At 50.3% G+C, this 7,502-nt stretch overlaps 1 protein-coding gene and 1 long non-coding RNA gene across 3 annotated transcripts in view; one reads left to right on the forward strand and one right to left on the reverse strand.

Moving 5' to 3' along the window:
• The window catches only part of MAJIN (membrane anchored junction protein), a 38,226-nt gene extending 32,032 nt beyond the window's left edge, over window positions 1-6,194 (reverse strand). The window contains exon 1 of one of the 2 annotated variants that reach the window (XM_071440134.1): window positions 6,050-6,194. The gene's annotated coding sequence lies outside the window, so the exon portion shown is untranslated. Of the gene's footprint in view, window positions 1-6,028 lie in introns of both variants that reach the window. The other variant, XM_071440135.1, reaches the window with a different exon arrangement.
• Window positions 6,195-6,274: 80 nt separating this feature from the next.
• LOC139596098 (uncharacterized) lies at window positions 6,275-7,288 on the forward strand. The gene is made up of 2 exons (XR_011681245.1): window positions 6,275-6,406; window positions 7,143-7,288. It is a non-coding gene; the product is annotated as an uncharacterized lncRNA (long non-coding RNA).
• Window positions 7,289-7,502: the final 214 nt, after the last annotated feature.

Below are 7,502 nucleotides of genomic sequence, written 5' to 3' on the forward strand. Positions count from 1 at the left end.
CCTTAGAACTCTTTGAACCTGCTCTAAACTGAAAAATCAAAGGAGCATCAACAACTCGCACCTATTAACCCACCAAGCCTAGCCTAGATCTTAACATTTCCCAATGCCAGAAAAACTAATAAAGCACTACATAGGCCCAGCATGAAGGGCAGTCAATTTAAAAAGGAAAGATGAAGCACTAAAATTCAGGTCTCCTGACTGACTGACCACTTGTCCACATCTTCTGATGTGGACAAGATAAATCAAATAACTGTGTTACATCCTGTACGATTCTCCTAACCACTCACTGTAATTCCAGCATGGATAAATTCTTCTTGCTTGAAGAAGCATTGATGTAGCTTATTTAAGCATGTGCCTGCCATCCACTAGCCATGCAAATTATTTATCCTGCTTTACAAATATTACACCTGGAATAAGCACTCAAATATCAGCATGTGCCCCATAGAGCATTTGCCACCATCCATGAGTCAGTGCAGAGGCAGAGTGCTGGCCACTTCTCTCATTCAGCCATATCCAAAGCTTTAAGCTTTAAGCTCCGTAACCTGACTGGATCCAGCTTGTCCTTCAGTGGCTTCCGCAAGTTGTCATGTAGGACTCCATACAGCAGCTATCCATTTTTGATGCATCTCTACAATATGGCAGGAACCATCAGTAAAGACAGACACTTTTCATTTTTTGGTCAGGGCCTCCTTAGCACGTGTCACCTTCACCTCTTCCCCTTCTGATGATAATCTGAAATTTTTGCCTCAGGGCCAGTTCGTAATGACTTCCAAGATGCCTTTCCCTTTGAACATCCAGCCCAGCACTGGCAGTCGGGTGCCAGTGGAAGTTGTGCTTTGGTGCCAATCATTTCTGACACAGATGGAACCTTCTCATAAGCTGCCAGTAACTGCAGTGTGGTGTAGAGGTACAGCTGGACTCAGATCTTTTGTATCCCAGAGTCAAGAGCCATAGGGTGGTCCTCGAACTTCCTCAGGTCCCTTCTGGCGGAGGCTCCAGGATGGACCATTCTCCCTGGCTACAGTGTGGAGCCTGTTTTCCACACCTTGTTCTGTCCTGACTGGTCCAACGGCTACTGTAGGAACAATCTCCTCTTTAATTTGTTCAAAAGCTTGTTGCTGTTAAAGACCTCACTTGAAATCAATCTTCTTCCATGTCACATGATAGAGAGAGTTTACAATCTGATTGTAACACGGAATATGCATTCTCCAAAATACCACAGTGCCAGGAAAGCCTGTGTTTCCCTCCTCTTGGTTAGTGGGGACATGGCTGCTATTTTGTTAACCGTATCCACTGAAATCTGACAATGTCCATCTTGCTATTTTACTTCTAAAAACTGAATTTCCCGGGCAGGTCCCTTGACTTTACTCTGTTTTATGGCAAAACCAGCCTTCAGGAGGATTCGTCTCCCCTCGCACCGAACAGCTGCCCCCATGGAAAACCCGCGGCTGCCCCGCCACCGCTCCGCGTGGCCATAGCAAGCCGGCCGATACTCGCTGCCTAGCCCCGGTCAGGGCAGCCTGTGGAACCGGGGCCGAGGGCGGGAGGGTGAGGCCAGCGGCCCCGGGGCGCCGCTGTTGCCAGATGGGTGGGCAGCCCCACCGAGGGATGGCTCAGAGCCGCAGTCTGGGCAGTGAAACCCGCTCACTGCCGATGCAACAGAAGCCCCGTGCCGGCAGTGCCCGCGGGCACCAGCCGAGAGAGACCGCCGGGAGGGGGCCAAGCTCCAGCATGGCTGCCAGCGCCGGGAGCAAGACAAAGCTCGGACAGCAGTGCCTCAACACCAGCACCAGCAACACGTCCAGCAACAGAAACACGGACCCAATGACAAAGGTAAAAATGTCCTTGCCATGAATGTTTTGGGGGTCAGTGAAATGGTTCGATGTAAAGAACAGATATGGTTTCATAACCTGGAATGTTAACAAAGCAGATGTGTTTGTACATCAGACTGCTATTAAAAAGAATAACCCCAGGGAATACCTCCACAGTCCAGGAGATGGAGAAATTGTGGAATTTAATATAATACAAGGAATAAAAGGGCCCCAAGCAGCCAATATGACAGGACCTGGTGGAGTTCCAGTGCAAGGTAGTGAACATGCACTGAACTGCAAAACTGTGAAATATTATCCACATCACAGAACTCCTCCACACACCTACCAAGGAAATAGAACCCAAAACCAACAGCCATCAAGCCCCAGCAACAGCCTAGAATCCAAAAGGGCACAGAACACCGACGAGCTGTCCTGCATTGAAAAGTCCACCTCCATAATGACTGAACCTTCCAATCGGATAAGTCCCACTTCTTCCCTTTTCCCCAATTCCTGTGGCCTCCCTGCCCCTCTCCCACTTTCCCATTTTCCTTTCCATTGTCCTATTACCCCTTTTTTATGTTCCCAGAAATTCCAACCTCCTCTCCCCCTTTTCACGGCCTCCCTCCACTAATCCCTTTCCCCAGTGTTCTTTCATAATACCAGAGGGAGTGTATTGGGAGGGAAAGAAAAGAATGTTTCCCTGAAGTAACCATCTTTTTTTTAAAAGTTAATAATTTCTATTTTGGAGTTTCCAACAGGCACACCACCACGTACACTACATCGTACAGAGCCAGTCACAGACAACAACACTGCCACAGGTGACAGAGAACCAGTCCCTGCTGAAGGAACCTTCTCCTGACTCAGTTTCCAGATAAACCGTACTCAGAAAACCCCACATCCGTCCTGCCAGCTGTAAGAAAATCAATTTGGAATTGTTTGCATGTTGAAAATTGTCTTATGAGTGCTTTTGATTGTTTTTGTCATTTTATATTGATTCAATTGATCCTTCAGAGAAGCTTTCTTAATAATATCGAAACGGGGAGTTGTGGAGACCCTGGGGGTCATCCCCTGGGTTGGGGAAACACAAGAAGCTTCCCTCAAAAAGCTGGTAAGACGGCATTGGCTCCTTCCCCTGTTCTTATCTCTGTTCCTGTGTTCCTGAGCCACTCCCTCTCTATTCCCTGATTGGCCCTTATCTTTTAACTGCCCCCAGACCAAGGTGACCCCGGGCTCCTGGGGAGAGAGAAACCTGGACACCCTCCATGTGTGTGTGCCTGGGACCTGAACATGTTACCGTGTGGCTGAATTAAACATCTGTAGATATTATGAAAATGGCCTTTTTGATTCTTTACCCTGGACTTTACTAGCAGCTATTCAGGCTGCAACACTGCAGCTGTGCCAGGTCATCAAAGGCATTGCCAAGGATGGCCGAGAGTGAGTTCTGTGACAGGTAGAGCGAGCGCAAGGCACTGAGTCCCTGGAAGAAGCGTTGTGGGACCACACGCATCCCCTGTGGCTGCTGCGCCTGCAGCTTCAGCTCACAGAGGTTGTGCAGGGAGCAGAAAGGCGGCAGCTGCTGCAGGTGTGGGCTCAGGCAGCACAGCGCATTGGCAGCAGCTCCAGCTCACCCAGGGTCACCTGCACCGGCTGGAATGCGGCCACGCTCACCTCCAGCAGCCGGATGCGGGCCAGGTAAAGCCGGCAAAGCTGCGGGAGGCCCTGGAATGCCACGGCTCTGAGTGCCGCAGGTTGTTCCCGCCCAGGCCAAGGGTCTGCAGGCGGTGATAGAATGACCCACTCAGTAGATGAGGGAAGGGCGGTGGATGTATATTTATAGACATCAGTAAAGCCTTTGACACTGGAGAAGCTGGCTGCTCATGGATTGGACAAGGGAACTGTTTGCTGGGTGAAAAACTGGCTGATGCCCAAGCCCAGAGAGTGGTGGGGAATGGAACTAAATCCAGCTGGGGGTAGTGTAGCAGGACATGTTCCCTGCCACAAGAACTTGCTAATTGGTGAAATAAATCACTAAGGACTGCTTGTCTCATGGTTATTTGGGTGCTATAGAAGCAGCACTTGTAGCTGGCAATAAACATCTTGCTGTGGAAGCAAGACTGTGGAAAGATAAGCTGGAAGTTCTGACAGACACTTTACTTCACAATCTATTAAAGCTACATCAAACTTTCACAAAGTAGAAGTTTCTGCACATTCCCTGGAAATGTGTGGGGCTTTTCCCCCAAAGTTGGGATGCTGGTTTTGTGGTTCCTCTCTTGAGGGTTGAGTGAAAAGACTTTGTGCACACTCTTGCCAGTTTGGTGGTAAGTTACATTGATTCCTAATCTATACTATTTCTTTCCTAGCTTTGATATAGGTACCTTAATGTTGTGAACTGTTTTACATAACCTACTGGTAGTTCTTCTGTTTTATACCGTGTAGCAAGTAACTCTGTTCAAGACCTTTGTCTATTATCTCCTGTCTATTCAATAAATAACTAATTTAATAATAGACCTGATCTGCCACTCTTAGAACTTGCAAGCCAGAGTGGTTTAGGTGCAGACCACCTAATTCAAGCTGTACCCAAAAATATTAGCCTAAGACAGGGCTTGTCTGAAGCTCCCATTCTATCCATAACACCCGATTACTTGTGGGTGACCCCAGGAGTCAGTGCTGGGTCCAGTCCTGTTCAACATCTTTATTGATGATCTGGATGAGGGGATCAAGTGGAAGTCAAACTAAGTTCACAAATGACACCAACTTATGTGGGTCTGTGGATCTGCTGGAGGGCAGAAAGGGAGAGGATCCCTGCAGAGGGATCAGGACAGGCTAAATCAAGAGGCTGAACCTGTCATCTCCCCCATTGAGATGCCTGTTGTGTAGGAATCATGCTCCAGGTGCCTCCACCTGAGGGACTGGAAAGGGCTGGAGCAGACCTGAGAGACTCACACCCCCCAACCCATCTCCCCCAGGGGCTTTTTCATCAGGTTTTCTCTTGCTGTCTCTTCCTGAAGCGTGAGTGATGGAGCAGCCTGGGAGGGCACCTGGGGTCAGCCAAGGTTTCCTACCCCAAACCTCCCCCACTTTTAGAATCCCAGGCTGGTTTGGGTTGGAAGGGACTTAAAAGGTCATCTCCATCCACCCCCTGCCATGAGCAGGGACATCTTCTACTATCCCAGGTTGCTCCAAGCCCTGTCCATCCTGGCCTTGGATACTTCCAGGGATGGAGCAGCTGCAGCTTCTCTGGACAACCGGTGCCAGGGTCTCACCACCCTCGCAGGGAGGAATTTCTTCCCGATATCCTATCTAACCCTACCCTCTGGCAGGTGGAAACCCTCACCCTTCATCCTGTACCCTGACAAAGACCCTCTCCAGCTCTCCTGGAGACCACTTTCTATATTATATTTTATCTCTCTATTAGATTTATACCTACATATATATCAGCCCAAAAAGTGGCTCAGGCAGTCCACCTGGGGTAGCCCCTTTTGGGGGGTGCAGGGGGGTGCCAAAGGTTTGGTCAGATCTATGGGTTATTTTAGAGAGCCTCAGGAGGTATTAGAGGGAGGTTTGGGAGGGTCCTGAGGGTTTATAGGGTCTTGGGGGGGAGGAAGCTATGGAGCATTTTCAGGGGATTCTGAGGGTATTTGGGATCTACTGGGGAGTCTGTAGGGGATGAAGGGGGGTCTCTGGGGTTTTATATACACCAGGTCCCCAAAGTCCTCTCAACCTGTTCTTCATCTGACAGGATTTTCTCCACCTGTCAGGGAAGTTCACTACACGGACTCTGTTCCCGATTCCCATGAAATTTTGATGCACGCAACATGCAGGAATGCTTTTCCTGCAATTTCCCTGGCTCCAAGAGGGACCACGGGAGTGACACGAAAAAGTGCGGGGGCCTGTCCATCCTCCACATCGGCAACTGCAGTTTTGATTCAAATTTTAATTAAAGGCTGAAGTGTTGCTGATACTGCGATAGAGTCAGGGTCTTACTCTACATCGTTGTCATCACGCCAATTCCCAGGGCGCTTGGAGGCCAGCTGGGGATGCTTGCGGGATCATTAAAGGGTCTGGACGGGCACTTAGGGGTCGGGGAGGTAGTTGGAGAGCACTTGGGGGTCCGAGGGTATACACAGGGGGCGTTTTGGGGGCAAGTAGGGGACGGGCGGACTTCGGGACCCTGAGGGGCACTTGAGGGTCAGGAGAGGGAAACTGGGGGTACTTACGGGGCCCCGGGGCGCACTTACGGTTCAGGGAAGCACTTGGGGAGCAGCTGGGACGGTACTTAGGGGACTGTCCCGGCCCTGACGGGCCTCTCACGGGCCGCGGGGCATGACGGGAACCGCAATCCCGGCTCTATCGGCGGCCTACGGAGCCCCGCGGTCTTTCGGGAGTTGTAGTCCAGGAAGTGAGTAAACTGGCGCGGAACCATCGGCCAATGGGAGGCGGGGGGGGGGGGGGGGTAGGGAGGGCACGAGGGATTTTTGGGGGCTTAGGGGGATCTTCTGACGCCCTCATGATCCCCCCGCCCCCAGCGCCCTCAGGGGCGGAGGACACCAGAACCCCCCGGCGCCACGTCAGCCGTGCGAAGGTGAAGAAGACGGGTGAGCCCCACTCCCACGGATTTGGGGGTTCCCCTCCCCGAAATGCCCAATAAACCCCCAGGCACCCCTATTGACTTCCTAGTGCCCGTAGACCTCCCAACGCTGTTCTGGGCCCCCCAAAACATCGCACAGACTCCGGGACCGTAAAGACCCCCCCCAAAGCCCTACCTGGACCCCCAATATTTTTCACAGATTTTCCTCGATACTCCTAGAGTCTCCCCCAAAATTCCCACAGACCTCTTCTAGATGCCCTAGGTCCAGTGTGCCCCTAACCACTCCCGATTTCCTGCACTCCCCATACAAGCCCCAATTCCCTTCTGAACTAAACAACGTTGGAGATTTTTCTCCTTTTTAAGGCCTTTATTAAAAATCAGCTTAGGTGGGGAGAACCACACGCCACCGCTGTGCCCAGGAGTGGCACGGAGGAGAAGAAGGAAGAGTGCAGCTGTATCCACTGGTCTGCAGACAGAACTGGGGTTTCCATCCTCAGGAGAACACCAAGAGATTGCCCAGTTTCAGGTTGACATTTGAGGGCCTCTTTCTAGCCGACATCTTTTAGGTTAGGGTGAGAAGTAAAAAGGGTCTTAGCAGACACTGGATTCAGTTCTTCACCTCTGGACATCTCTTAGATCTCTTAATTCCACGGTGGCTCATTGTTTTAGGGGTTTTTCCTGCTAGATTTGGTGAGGGGTTTCCTCATTTGCATGCCTACTCCGATTTCACCTCCTCCTCACAGTGCTGGGTGCCATTTTCCAGGAAGCAGCAGGGTGATACTCGAAGAAGAGGGATTTCTAACCATCAACAACAGGTAATTAAAAAAAAAATTATTAACAACAGGTAATTACAACATAAAATTATTAACAATAAATAGTTAAAACTGCAGCTTAGCAGCAATTGGTTTAACCTGTTAACTCTGCAACCTTTTTTAAAAAAAATGGACAACTTTTTTACTCATAACACCTTCCTCAGCCTCTGAGCCCCTCCAAACATCCTAAAGACCCTTAGGAACCCCCTAGAGACACCCAGTGCCCCACCAATAGCTGCTTTTGAGCCCCAAGAAGCTCCCAAATGCTCTTGGGGACATTTGGAGGGAGAG

This window comes from Agelaius tricolor, unplaced genomic scaffold, assembly GCF_023055355.1.
Source record: "Agelaius tricolor isolate 1412-34295 unplaced genomic scaffold, bAgeTri1.0.p SCAF_14, whole genome shotgun sequence".
NCBI classification, from domain to species: Eukaryota; Metazoa; Chordata; class Aves; order Passeriformes; family Icteridae; genus Agelaius; species Agelaius tricolor.